General features: G+C 51.0%; 1 protein-coding gene across 1 annotated transcript in view; it reads right to left on the bottom strand.

Annotated features, from left to right (window-relative positions):
• LOC137422386 (CUB and sushi domain-containing protein 3) overlaps positions 1 to 15,007 on the bottom strand; it is a 1,172,941-nt gene that overhangs the window by 1,070,361 nt on the left and 87,573 nt on the right.

Here is a 15,007-nt window from a genome sequence, read left to right as displayed (position 1 = left end):
TCCTGTGCCCCACTGGCACCATTCTTTAGTTCTTCCTTTGATTCATTCGTCCATTCATTCAATTGTTCAATCCGGGCTTACAGTTTGCTATTCATTCGTTCATAATGGGCATTCATGTCATTTTTTATTTCCCTCATGTTGTTATTCATTCCCCGAATTTCTGCACTGGTTTGTTCACTGCGCTCACTCTGAGCCTTAATGCTGTCATTAATGTGCTTCATAAATTGCATTATGGCCTGGTTGTCTATGGGGGCCGTCCCTACGGCGGGGAGAGCTCCATCGCTATGCTCAAACCCCCCAACTACTTCCGACTCACCCCCCAAGGCTATCCGCAACTTCCATTCTCCCTTCCTCCATATCGCTCACCTCCTCCTCCGTCGAGAGAAGGTCGCTTCCCCACGTGGAATTTACCTCAGAATCAAATTAAATTTAATGACGCGCCGTTCGCGTCTCACACACCAATCGACTATTACAATTTTGTCGCCTCCGACTGCGAAAAATTTTCATCCGAATGTCGGGCGCCATGTATGCCCGATCTCTCGCTGCGGACAAAAAAATTTGTCTGACGGGCCCAGATCCCTACTTCCTGACACCAGTTGTCGTGCGATCCCTGCGGTTAATACCAGGGCTCGCGGATGACCGAACGGGCTTACTTGAGGCGACGACCAAATACGGATTTGACTACAAGCACGGGGAGGAGGAATGAAGGGGAAGAAGCGGAAGCACGTAACTGGAGGAAATGAACTCAAACGGGAATCCAGGTTTAAAAGGAAATGGAACATAATACAAGGGTTCATTCAAAACAAAGATTGGGACAGGGAAACGCGATGATAAATAAATCCTAGGTTGGGACGTCCCCACAACTCACTTCAGAATACGAGACAAAGGAAAATGAATTCCATAAAATAACTGTCCCGTCATGTAGTGTTCTTTGGGGTGCGACCTTATCTGTCAGTAGTTGTGTCCGCCGTCCAATGCGGCTCTGAGCTCCAACGCGAAGAAACCCTCCGTCCGCTTCGCCCATGCGCTCCACCAGGCCCCGAGCGACCCGCTCAGCTGCACGCCCCACTCCAAGCTCTTCGTCGTCCGCACACGAGTTCCCGCCCGTTCACAGTGCCGATCCTCACTCGCGCACCACAAGCACCGTGAAGGACCGAGCACTGCTCCAAGCACCGAGAAGCCAAAGATTCAGGGACGATGCCAATGACCACCAGGACCTCTCAATACGAAGAGCCAAGAACGAAGAACGAATGGACCAGTGTGACTGACCAGAACGAAGAATGAATACCCAGAGCGAAGAGAGAGAATGCCCACGAATGAGACGTTTTGTCACTCGCCCTGTGACGTCAGTTCTGGCGCGTTACCAATCCGAGCCTCGATTCTTTGTGGTCTCTCGAACCTTCTGCCACCACCGGCCCATCCCCCTCCAATGAACAACCTCCTTCTAAGGACCGGATTGGCGCCCTCCGCACTGATTGGCTCAAGGTTCGTGCCTTCTGCGCCAACCAATCACACGTTCCCTGGGCGTGGCTCCAGCCTTGCTCCGATGCTTGGTGCCATGGTGGCGTTGTATGCAGCCACTTCCTGCTTGTCTTTCCGGTCAGTCATTGTAAGGGGAGGGAATTATTTAATGTTTGCACTAAGAGATCTATCTAAGTGTCTATGTGAATGCTTTGCCATAAGGGACACAGGTTTGGCGACAGGGGGAACGACAAACAAAGGATATTACCCATAATCCCTGAACTAATTAGCATGCCCCGCCCCCCTCGCGGCGGGGACACCAATACAGCTTATACCGACAAACCGGCTAAATATAGAACTTATTACAGGTAGATTCCCTATCACGACAGTCGGATAGCTACCTATACAGATCTACCTGGCTCTATATATTCCTTTAACCCCCTGACATGACAATATGTGTGTGTGTGTGTGTGTGTGTGTGTGTGTGTGTGTGTGTGTGTGTGTGTGTGTGTGTGTGTGTGTGTGTGTGTGTGTGTGTGGCCTAGTGGAAAAGGCAATGGACTAGATATCCCTTCAGTTGCTTTCATTTTGATTTGAACCAACAGCAGTTTGAGGATGTTGATTGCAAGCTTAGAAAACCCAAGCAAAGCCCAATAGAATTGCCATGTTGATATTGCACCATATTGCTACGAAAACCCCATCTGACTCACTGATGACCTTTATAAAGACATGAATCTGCTTGCCCTGCCTGGTATATTTTACAACACATCATACAAGGCCAAACTCTAACTTTGACTGTTATTTCCCTCAGGTTACTCCAATGGACACTAAAATGCAATCGAGGAAGAAACAAAACGAAGCCATCCATTTTCCTTTAACTACATTTGTTTTAAAGTACCTAACACCCCCAATCTGTGCAATATAATGTATCTACCACAATCTCGGCTCTATTTTATTGAGGTTCGAAAGCTGTTTTTTATTTTTTTTATTTTCGTATACAAGATTGAGGCTCGTGTAAGAGCTAACATTAATGACAAAAAAAACAAACATACACATAAGACGAAATAAAGGAATCGGGAGAAAAGATGGTGAGAGAGGGGGAAGCACACAAGTACAACATTTGAGAGCAGGGACATCGGGAGATCTGTGGGAGGGAGAGGGCTTGGGGGGAGGAGGCACAGGAATGGGGTTGGGGGCGGGGGGGAGCGGTACAAAACACATGGACACAGCTAGGAATTACAGGAAAGAAGTCGGTATTTCAAAAAAGTGGATCTGGGGTGAATTAACGGGGGTAGAAGAGATCAAGGTTTTGAATAGGGGAAGACAAGAGATGGTGGTGAACAGCTGTTTTAAAGACCTGGAGGGAGGAGTCGGATTGAATAGAGGGAGGAGTTTGTTCCAGAGGCGGGAGTAAAGAGGAGTGAAGGTGAGCAGAGAGTCTTGATTTTGGCAGTTTAACCATAAGAGGGTTGCTGGCAGATCTTATGCGACCTGCAGGAATATTTGGGGGACAGAGCACAGACAGAGCTGGGGGAGCTAGGCCAGATAGGAGTCGGTAGACGACAGAAAGATCACCAACCTGCCTAAACCTGATATTGCATTAATCCCTTTGTCATGCAAAGCACCAATTAAAAAATGCAAATCACAAGTCACACAATCTCAAGTTTGCTGAATCTCATGGAGAGAATATGATCCAGAATTTGCTGCCAAGATCCTTCGCCCAGAAAAGTATGGTTCCGTTGATCAAAATATCATTCCACAACCCGCCGACATTTTTCGTGTGACCTGCAAAAGGCATTGTGCAACGTCACAACTTGAAAATTAATCTCAGCATCTGCCAAATGAGAAGGCCTCGTTAAGCAATTAATCCGACATTGCAATGTGGCAAAACCAACGCCTTGGTTGATACTGGTGAGTAATGCGTATGCGTAGTTTAAACAGTCTGTCTTTCCTGAAATCAGTGGTGAAATTGCCCGTTTATTCCCTCCCAATTGCAAATAGATCATGTGTATTTGGAGCTTGCCACCTTTTAAACCCTCGCAGGCAAAACAACCGCTGTGTGTATATGCAAGCTCAACAAATTGCCTCTCTCTGATGCTGTGCTGCAATTAAAAAGTTTTAACTCAAGTACAAATGTCTTGTGCACTGTATGTCACTGAAAATGCTGTGACCTTCTGCTATCTGCACGTTTGGTAAAACACTTTATTTTAATTTGTTGTGAATTGGTGATCAATCATGAATATTGCGTGAAAAACACAGTTCATCAAGATTTTTTTCCCCCCAGTTTTTTTAGAGAGGGTTTCATCATGTCGTCATTCCACATCCGCTACGTCAGCTGTCCGCCATTGTGGAGATGAATGGCCCGGAGGCAAGATGTAATTCGTCAAGCGAAAAGAAGCTCTTATTTCCAACAGCAATGGTGAACTACTGAGCTGTATTGAGCTGCACAAAAACTTGGGGGAAGGGTCCCAGTTTTGTTATTTCGTCTTCTGGCACAGCATCTATTTTACTGTTGTTTCTTTAGAAAGCAACACAGTACCTATGTGTGTGCACACCTGTCCCATTCTTGCCATGCAATGTTTTGCGAATACCTTACCATCCTCTGTATTATAAGCTATGGTGTTAGAGATGTTTCACTTAGTCACTCGAAAATGTAAAAAACAAACAAAAAAAAAACACTGTATCTCTTTGCTGATAACTCCACTCTCTGCCGCTCCGTACCTTATCCCTCAGATCGCCAGTCTGCAGCCTCCTCACTCTGCAGACCGGAACAAAATCACAGACTGGTCAAACAAGTGGAACATGTCCTTCAATCCTGACAAATCTCACACTCTTACTATGTCTCTCCGAAAAGACCGACTGGACAACCTTCCCATCTACTTTCTCAACAATCCTCTCCAAGAAGTTCTGTCGCTCAAGCTTTTGGGTCTCACTATCTGTCATGATCTTTCTTGGGAAAACCACATTTCAAATCTGGCCTCCAAAGCCAGTCGCCGACTGGGCATCCTCCGTCGTGCGAAGTCCTTCCTTGGCACACCTGAGCTCCTCACCACATACGAGGCTTTCATCCGCAGCTCAATGGAATACTGCTCTCCCATCTGGGCTGGTGCTCCTGCCTCACACCTAGCTCGTCTTCACGCTGTTGAAACCAAAGGTTTCAGAATCATTGGAATCTCCGGAAATGAAGCTATCTCCGAGGGCCTTTCACTCACTTACCACCGGCAGGTTGTTTGTCTTTCTGTCTTCTACCGACTCCTATCCGGCCTTGCTCCCCCAGCTCTATCTGTGCTCTGTCCCCCAAATATTCCTACAGGTCGCACAAGATCTGCGTGCAACCCTCTTCTGGATGAAATTGCCAAAATCAAGACTCTCTGCTCACCTTCACTCTTTCATTCCCCTTTTCTCCCACCTCTGGAACAAACTCCCTCACTCTCTTCAATCCCACTCCTCCCTCCAGGTCTTTAAAACAGCTGTTCACCACCATCTCTTATCTTCCCCCATCCAAAACCTTGATCTCTCCTACCCCCGTTAATTCAAAGCCTGGAAGTTCTCGCAGTGTCCATGTATTTTAAACCTCACCCCCCCCCCCCCTTCCCATTCCTCCTCCCCCCAAGCCCTTTCCCTCCCACGGATGTCCCGATGTCCCTGTTTTCTGCTGTTGTACTTGTGTGCTTCCCTCTCTCTCCCCATCTTGTCTCCCGCTCCCTTTATTGTATGTTTTGTGTGTCCGTTTTTTTTTGTGATTAATGTTAGCTCTTTCATGAGCCTCGATCTTGTATACAAAAAAAAAAGAAAAAAGTTCTCTTGTGGCCATGTCCAGGGAGGTTGAAATGTAATTTTCCCCACATATGTCAATTGGTTATTTTAAATCCTATTCATTTAAATATTGGTATTATATTGGTCTCCTACTGGTCCCATTGATCTTTTGGTTTTTTTATTGGTATTTTATATTGGTCCAGTATTTCACTTTCCTCAATGAAACCAGTAGAACCTACTGGTGTAATTTCCTATAGGATTTTATGGGATTTGTCCTATTGGTTTTGTATGGGATTTTCGACCTGGGCACATAAATCTAATTTTTTTATGTCAGACGTTAATACTCACATGTACCCATAAGTCAATTCCCCCATTCCAAACCACTAAAACTTCAAGCCAGGCTAGCTACAATTTACAATTTGTAACAACTCCAACGTGGTACAGTAGAGTACCGGTACTTACTTTCGCTGTGTGTACACAAAGTTCATTGATCATCCGAACCCATCCACAAACAAACTGATTGTATGCCTCAAGTCCTTTGTACAATTATTGGAATTGCTCTCAGGTGTAAGCACTCGATTAATTCAACACAACAGGAAGTTTACAATCAATGATACTGAAGCACGCGGTGCTACGCGCGCGACTTGCTACCAAGGAGGAAGCGGACAACGCGGTAAGTTTAATGTTCTTTATTCAAAGAGGTCACTGTAGCACTGGCGCACTCCGGGCTGCGCGCCCGGTGTATATCCTGAGGCCACGCCTACCCCTCGGGCGTGACCGCCGCCCACTTGGTGCGCGGAATGATGTCACCACGCCAGTGGGCTTTTGTGTCCGCCACACGCACCCCCCCCCCCCCCCCCCAGAATTCCCGCGCACCTGGAGGGCCAGTTTGCGGGGCAAACGGATGACCCGGCCGAAGCGCCCTCTGGCGACCGGCGGCATCCGGGGTGCTGGGATGCCAGGTGGGATGCCCCCGGCTGTACCCGGGATGGGTGCCGGACCGGGGGGCGGCGTGCCTGTGGTGCTGGGCGGTGCCGGGGGTCCGCCCGCAGGGGGGCGGCCCCGACGCGGTGGCCGAGCCACCGGCGGCGGGTGGTCCACGTCGAGGTGGGCCAGCTTGAGGCGGTCTATGGAGACCCGGTCAGGAGTGCCGCCGATGTCCAGGGTGAAATGTTTCACCCCGGTCTCCAGCACGTGGAAAGGCCCGTAGTATGGGGGCCGCAGTGGTGTCCTGTGGGCGTCGTGCCAGACGAAGACGTACTCCGCGGTGCGAAGCTCTGGGGCGACGTGTGTAGGAGGGTGCCCGTGGTGCGCCGTCGGCACCGGGGCGAACCTCCGGGCGGTCTCCTGCAGCGCAGAACGCTCCTGCGCCACGGACCAAGGTGCCGTGGGGTCGGGGAGGAACTCGCCCGGCACCCGCAGCGGTTGTCCAATGACCAACTCCACCGCGGATGCGCGCAGGTCGTCCTTGGGCGCCGTCCGGAGGCCCAGCAGGACCCAGGGGAGCCTGTCGACCCAGCCGCCGTCGCGGAGGGTGGCCCAGAGCGCGGCCTTCAATGAGCGGTGGAACCGCTCGCACAGGCCGTTGGCCTGGGGGTGGTAGGCCTTGGTTCGGTGCAGCTGGACCCCGAGCCCCCGCGCGACTGTGGCCCAGAGCTCCGAGGTGAACTGGGGGCCGCGGTCAGATGAGATGTCCGGGGGGGGTGCCGAACCGGGCGACCCAGGTGGCGATGAACGCCTGCGCGACGTCTGCCACCATCGTCGCCGCCAAAGGCACGGCCTCCGGCCACCGGGTGGTGCGGTCCACCATGGTAAGGACATGGGTGAAACCCCGCGAGGGGGGCAGAGGTCCCACCAGGTCCACATGCACGTGGCCGAACTTACGTGCCGGCACGGTAAATGGGGCCAATGGGGCCTGGGTATGCCGGTGCACCTTCGCGCGCTGGCACGTGAGGCACGTCTTGGTCCAGCCGCGGACAGCCTTCCGGAGGCCATGCCAGACAAACTTGTCGGCGACCAACCTCTGGGAGGCCTTCGTGCCCGGGTGGGACAGGCCGTGGATGGCGTCAAAAACCTGGTGCTGCCAGCCTGCGGGCACGATGGGGCGAGGCCGCCCGAGGGAGACGTCACAAACGAGGGCCGTGCCCGTGCCGTTGAAGGGCACCTCGGTGACGCGGAGGCCCGTGATGGTGGTCCACAAGGCCTGGACCCCGGAGTCGGCGGCCTGGTCCGCCGCCATCCGGGCATAGTCGATGCCAAGGTGGACTGCGTGGGCGACGGCCCAGGAAAGGCAGTCGGCCACCGGGTTGTCCTTTCCCGCGATGTGTCGGATGTCCGTCGTGTACTCGGACACGGCCGCGAGGTGACGCTGTTGCCGGGCCGACCACGGCTCTGCGACCTTGCCCATCGCGAAAACCAGCGGCTTGTGGTCGACGAAGGCCGTGATCGCATGGCCCTCGAGCAGATGGCGGAAGTGCCTGACCGCCAGGTGAAGCCCAAGCAACTCGCGGTCGAAGGTACTGTAACGGCGTTTGGGCGGGCGAAGCTGCCGGCTGAAGAACGCCAGCGGTTGCCAAGCACCACGCACCCATTGCTCGTGCACCGCGCCCACCGCGTAGTCCGAGGCGTCGGTGGTGAGGGCGATCGGTGCATCGGGCGCCGGGTGCGCGAGCATGGTGCCGTTGGCCAAGGCGAGCTTCGCGCCCGAGAACGCCGCGTCCATCTGCTCGGTCCAGGTAACGTCAGCTTTGCCCGGCTTCCCTCGAAGGGCCTTGTGTAAGGGGCGCAGGAGCTGGGCGATGCGGGGCAGGAACCGATGGTAAAAGTTTACCATGCCCAGGAACTCCTGGAGCCCCTTGATCGAGCGGGGGCGCGGAAACCCCTTCACCGCCTCCACCTTGGCCGGTAGGGGGACGGCCCCATGCCTGGTGACGCGGTGCCCCAAAAAGTCGATTTCAGCGACACCGAACCGGCACTTGGCAGGGTTCACGATCAGGCCGTGCTGGCCCAGACGTTCGAAGAGCGTGCGGAGGTGATGAAGGTGCTCTTCGTGGGACGCGCTGGCGACGAGGATGTCGTCCAGGTAGACGTACAAAAAATCCAAGCCGCGCAAGACACTGTCCATGAGGCGCTGGAACGCCTGAGCTGCATTTTTCAAACCGAAGGGCATCCGAAGAAATTCGAAAAGCCCGAATGGCGTGATGACAGCCGTCTTCGGGATGTCCTCCGGCCTGACAGGGACCTGATGGTAGCTGCGTACGAGGTCCACCTTTGAAAAGAAGTACATCCCCGCCAACCGGGCAGAGAAGTCCTGGATGTGGGGGACGGGGTAGCGGTCTGGGGTGGTGGCGTCGTTGAGGTGCCGGTAGTCCCCGCACGGTCGCCATCCCCCGCCGGGCTTGGGCACGATGTGGAGCGGGGACGCCCACGCGCTCTCGGAGCGCCGCACGATGCCGAGCCGCTACAGCATAGCGAACTCCGCTTTAGCTACGGCGAGCTTCGTCGGCTCGAGGCGGCGTGCCCGGGCGTAGACCGGTGGCCCGGCAGTGGGGATGTGATGTTCTACCCCGTGCTTGATGGTCCCCGCCGAGAAGGTGGGCCGCGTGAGGGCCGGGAAACCCGCGAGGAGGCGGGCGAATTCGTCCGCTGCCGGAAGCGTACAGATAAACCTGGCCGGAACGGAACCACTCAGCAAGCCGCTCGTCGAGCCGCTCGGTGAGCCGCTCTGTGAGCTGCTCAATGAGGCGGGCAGCGCGCACGCAAGCGAGCTGAACGTCTCAGCCTGGACAAGCCTTCTGCGCTTTACATCGACCAGTAATCCATTAGCACATAAGAAGTCCGCGCCGAGCAGTGCCATGGGCACGTCGGCCGTAACGAACGACCAACGGAAAACCTGCCCTCCAAACCGCAGAGAGAGACAGCGTTTTCCGTACGTGCGTATAGACGTACCATTGGCCGCAAGCAGCGCGGGACCTCGGCCCTCGGTGTGCTTGTCGGACGTACTGGCAGGAACGACACTCACCTGCGCCGCCGTGTCGCACAGGTAACGGTGCCCGGACAAGGTGTCCGTTATGTACAGAAGGCTGTTTAAATTGCCGACGCTCACCGTTGCCACCGAGCGCCGGCTCGCCCATTTCCCGACCTGCCGAATGAGCACGGCGGGCGACACTGCCGAGCCTCGTGGCCGAACTTGGCGTGGAAGAAACACCAGGCGGGCAGCTGCGGCGTCGAAGGCCACGGTTTTCTTCGAGGCGGCGGCGGTGGGCGGGGCGCGGCGGCGGACACGAGGTGCGGTGCATCGGGGAAAGCCTCGGGAGCCTCGGGAGCAGCAACCGCGCCAAGACTCGCCTGCATGTCCAAAGCCGCGTAGTATTTGTCGGCCTCGGCAGCGAGCGCACAGGGTTCCGTTAACGCGGAACCAGCCAAAGCGAGGCGGACTCATGCTGGCAGCTGGCGTCGAAATAACGCCCGGAATAGAGCGTTCAGGGTTTCGTCGCCCATGAGCGCCAGCATATGGTCCATACGGACCGACGGTCGCGTGTCCCCGATCTCGGGGAAGTCCAAGAGGCGATCGGCCCGTGCGTCCACCGTAAGGCCGAACGTGGCGAGGAGGAGATGCTTGACCGCCTCGTACTTGCCGTCGGCAGGTGGATCCCTTAGGACCGATATGACGCGGGTGGCCGTGCCGGGCCCGAGGGCGGCGACCACGTGGCAGTACATGGTCTCGTCCACCGTGATGCCTCGAAGTCGGAACTGGGCTTCCGCCTGCAGGAACCAAACTTCGGCTTGTGACTCCCAGAATTCGGGGAGCATGATGGAGACCGCGTTGGTAGCCATTGTTGCGGTGGTTTCGGGTGGTCAGCGACGGCTGACTCGAATGTCGGAGGTCACCAATGAAGCACGTGGTGCTACGCGCGCGACTTGCTACCAAGGAGGAAGCGGACAACGCGGTAAGTTTAATGTTCTTTATTCAAAGAGGTCACTGTAGCACTGGCGCGCTCCGGGCTGCGCGCCCGGTGTATATCCTGAGGCCACGCCTACCCCTCGGGCATGGCCGCCGCCCACTTGGTGCGCGGAATGATGTCACCACGCCAGTGGGCTTTCGTGTCCGCCACAATACAATCAATAAAGTTTACAATCAAGATATGTGACACCTGCCCCCTTCTCGATTGTCACCAGACCCCTCGGTTTTGTCAATCCTGTCGGAACTTGTGTCGGCAATTATATTATTATTGGCCTGTTATCTCTCTACTGACTTATCCAAGGTATTAGCCTATAGCTTGAAGCCATTTTAGAAGTTGTCATGGCAAGGAAGTATGACGTCATCGAAAACTATCTTTTCATGTTTGTAGCTATACGGTTTCAAACAAGTCGTGACCCCAAAAATATAGTCCATTCATAGCTGCTTTAGATACAGTTCACGTGTGTCAAAGCAATTCATAATTCATGTGCCATTTCTGAATACCGCAGCTTATATATCCACATCAGGCAAAAACATATTTGTCTGGGAGTCGCTTTGATTCCCCACAGAGATGAACAAGGAAAATGCAGTTAAGCCTTTGTGCCGATCGGCCTTGCTGGACAATTAGAGATAGAGATGACATAAAAGAAAGAGCTTGCCGAGTTCTTGTGGTGTGTAAAGAAAAAACAAAGCGAGTATTCTGTCAATTGAATGCATGTGGATGCAATATATCGACAATGAGCCAATTGTGGACCAATTATTGAGTCTTACTCCAATGGTGTGGGCCTCTAAAGCCAACTTATGCATCTATTCTCTGAGAAGAGTGTGCGATACTGTGCAGCAACACAATACCCTACTGCATTCCAACAGCTTTAAAGAAAGAAAGAAAACATTAATCTACGAACACCTTGAAAGTTTGACAGGACATTGATTTTTATCACAAGTTGTCCAGTCTCTGAGTTTGGCGACAACGGATGGTGAAAAAAAAAAAATGAAAAATGGCAGCTCCATGATCGAAGAATTGCTCAAATTCTCACTAAGGGACGGCTGGAATATGAGACCAAAATACTGTTGTGGAAATGGCTCCTGAGGGTTAACTCTGCTTAGCATGGTTCAGTTATATCCTTGGTAAATGTAACAGTGTAAGCTTGACGTAATTAATTGTGACCATACTAAAATACGCCATTTCGTGTCTGTCTGATGAATTTTTGACGTCAATACATTCTGTCTTTACTTATCCAATCTCAACCAAACTTGACAGGATGACAAAGGGTTACATAATGAAGGTTGTAGCGCATTCATTTGCCCCACTCCCCAAGGGGGTTTTCTCCCCCGAGCGGGTTTTCCCCACCATTGCCGTCAATGAAGTTGCATGTTGAGGTGTATATCAAAGGTAAATTAGCTTTATCGTGGCGTTTTTCCAAAGACGCTTTTAATAACAAAATGAATGAAATTTACATATTGTTAATGTTATTACAAAACAATATTAATGCGAATAATGTCTCACTTCCCCAAAGCGTTTTTTCCTGCACTGATAACGTGTATAAATAGCTTATAGTTATAATGGCGTTTCCATGGGAGCAATGGCTCTACAGGAAGTAAAATTATGACAAACACGTATGATTAGCTTTTTTAACAGTCGCTAATGCTCTTTATAACACTAAATAAAGAAATTTGGAGGAATCCCGACATCCGTGAGGTAAGTTTTACTTACATAACTAAGCGAAGATCTACTGTACTCTATATACCCCCACAAGTGTTGAGTTAATAACATGACCCTTCCTGCCGCTAACGTGGCGTTTTTCGTAGCGAACTTTTGAAACTCACTCATGCTATTTAACACGAAACTGAAAGGGAGGAAGCCCGGCTCATTTACCAAGCAGCTAGCTAGCGCTTGCCAAGCCAGCCGTCCCTTAACGGTTTTGAATGCAATGCTTGCTCGAATGCTTAAACCACTTGGCGATCTCTCCACAAGAAACTTGATAAATGAACACATCCAATGTTCTTGAGACCCGACCATAGATCGACTGTAATCTATATATCCCAAAGAGGAATGACCCTTCGTGCCACTCCCGTAGTGAGCGGTTGTACTAGTATTAGAAACGTGTGGTTTTTGTAATAGTTAGACGACGTCCCATTACTAATGTCTGTATTTAAAATTCCACACCCTTTTGACCCAATTTTTAATGTCCTCACCTTTGTAAATATGTCTGTATGTTTGTTAAAGTGTTTCACTAGGCCGTTAGGCACTAGCTGGGTGGCAAAAAGCCGCCGCCACCGTTCCGATCAGCCCGGCGGAGGCACCACAACATCGAGGCGAAAGGTTGTGGAAGAATCGCCCCACCCCCGACGGATCCATTAACCATGATAATAGGACGCGGGAATAACTAAGCAAGACACAGGATGGTGGTTGATACTTGCTGGATTCGAATATGCAGGTATGAGGTAATGAAAGAACCCTAAAAGATACAAAAGCACTATTCAGCAAAGATACATTGCAGGTAGCAGATTAAATACCTCAATCAATGGATGATATAAATTATAATGGTTCAATGTTTACAATAAATACATCGAGTATGCAACCACAGGCGCATCCAAATACAAGTCCGACAGGCCAGACAAATGTGCAACCATGAGATACATCAGGGGCAAACAATGTGTACATACTATCGCAAGACGTGCACCAAGGCACACCTGGACAACCAAACCCCTTTCTTTACTAACATCAACCAACAAATTCAGTAACAGAACATGAGGGTTGTTAAATTAGTTAATAGTATCAAATCAACACGTGTGACTAACCGACACAATCAAACTGGATAACTTGTACTCACATCGAATAGATCACATAAATCATACATTACGTTTCAGTTCCGTTTACAATTGAATGAACTGCTCGTTAAGATATAACTACATTAGTTTCATCACACAAATGACGTGGGTAATCATTAAGCATCTCGATATTCCTAAAGGAACTTACCCCTGTCTGACCAGGGTACAGAGCAAAATGAGAATGCTGGTCGATCCGTCCGAATCTCAGGGTCAGCAAACAATTAAATCTCCCGTTTTCCTGACGATGATCACTCCATGTCCATGCACCCAACGACGAAATGGCAGCAGCGTTTCGAACATACCGGATGTGACATATGGGAGGAGGCTAAATCTGTTTCAACCAGGATGTGACGTATGCCACCAAGCGTGCATGCTCAAAATTAATCACTTACAATAAGACAGAGGGGGGTGGGTGGGGGGGCTAGAATAATTAACAATGTCACAGGTTTCTCAAGGTACAGACTTGGCATTTAATATGGAATATATTTTTTTCTTGACTTGGATTTACTTTCGGAACTCAGTATATCAATCTGGTGAGTTTCTTTTACGCTTCGGTGACTTCTTTGTTAACATAACCATGTCACTGATTGTCTGTCGCAGCAAGAAGTCAATAACAGGATTATATCACAGGTGGCATGACAAAATGTACGGACAGGTAGATTTGACGATTGGCTTCACAATCGGGTATATAAGGGTTGTTGCGTTCTGTATTAGTGGAAAACAACTGCTGCACGTCTACAAAAGTTATTGCCGCTTCTTCTGGAGATGGTCCGTCAACTCGACAATGCTGTTTGTCATGGAGTGGTGGCTTTACAAAATTCCGGCATGAAACAGCGTGCTATTGCTCGGCAGTATGGCATCACTCAAGTTCAGGTGTCAAAGATCCTGAAACGAAATGCTCAGAGGGGTGTCCCTACTCCAATACCGAGGTCAGGACCTCACCGCAGTACCACAAGGAGGGATGATCGCCAGCTGCACTGGTTAGTCCGCAATGGCCGTTCCAAGTCACCTAATCGGCTTCGGGCTGAGTGGCAGCAACTGACAAATGTGCCTGTATCCAGAAGGCTAGTCAACCAACGACTGGTTCAAGCAGGCTATCGTGCCAGGCGTCCCCTGAGAAAGCCACGCCTGACCAGACAACACTGTCAGCGCTGATTGCAGTGGGCCAGAGAGCACCGTCAATGGTAGCCAGGGCACTGGAATCACGTGATCATCAGTGACGGGTCTAGATTTCTGGTCTATCGTCAAGATGGCCGTGTCCGAGTGCACAGACAATTGCATGAAGCCTACAACGAAGATTTTATTGTGCCAAGAGTCCAAGCTGAAGGTGGTGGGGTCACCGTTTGGGCTGCTTTTCATGCAGGGGGCAAAACTGACCTGGTTGTTCTGAATGGAAACCTGAACCAGTTCAAGTACAGGGCCATTCTGGAAGAAACATTGCTTCCATTTGCTCGTGCAGCCTTTCGAGGAAACTTTGTCTCCCAAGATGACAATGCACAGCCTCATCGTGCTCGCATGATCCAACACTTTCTTGCTGACCGTGGTGTAGAGCATATGGAGTGGCCTGCCATGTCCCCGGATATGAATCCAATATAGAACCTGTGGGCAGAATTAACGCATCAAATCGACAACTTGGACCAGCAGCGTACCTCTGTGCATGAATTGCAGCAGGCTATTGTCACTGCATGGCAAGCGATTCCTGTCCAAACCTTGGCAAATCTCGTGAACAGCATGCCTCAATGTGTAAGTGCTCTCCTGAATGCTCGTGGGGGTTACACGAAGTACTGAACTGTAATTTCACTGTCCGTAATCCGAGTCGTAATTTAACTTTTGTTTTTGTTTAAAAAAAATTTGGCTAATGTGCAAAATAAAGAGATACTTCTGGAAAACGTACAGAAGTTTAACACAGTACTGTCCATGAATTGAGTTCGATATCAGTTTACATCACTTTCAAGGATCAATTTATTTGCTTCGAAATGTCAAATGTGTTTTTTGTTT

Source organism: Myxine glutinosa, chromosome 2 (genome assembly GCF_964187855.1).
Source record: "Myxine glutinosa chromosome 2, kmMyxGlut1.1, whole genome shotgun sequence".
In the NCBI taxonomy this organism is placed as follows: Eukaryota; Metazoa; Chordata; class Myxini; order Myxiniformes; family Myxinidae; genus Myxine; species Myxine glutinosa.
This window is presented reverse-complemented; position numbering and strand designations above follow the sequence as displayed.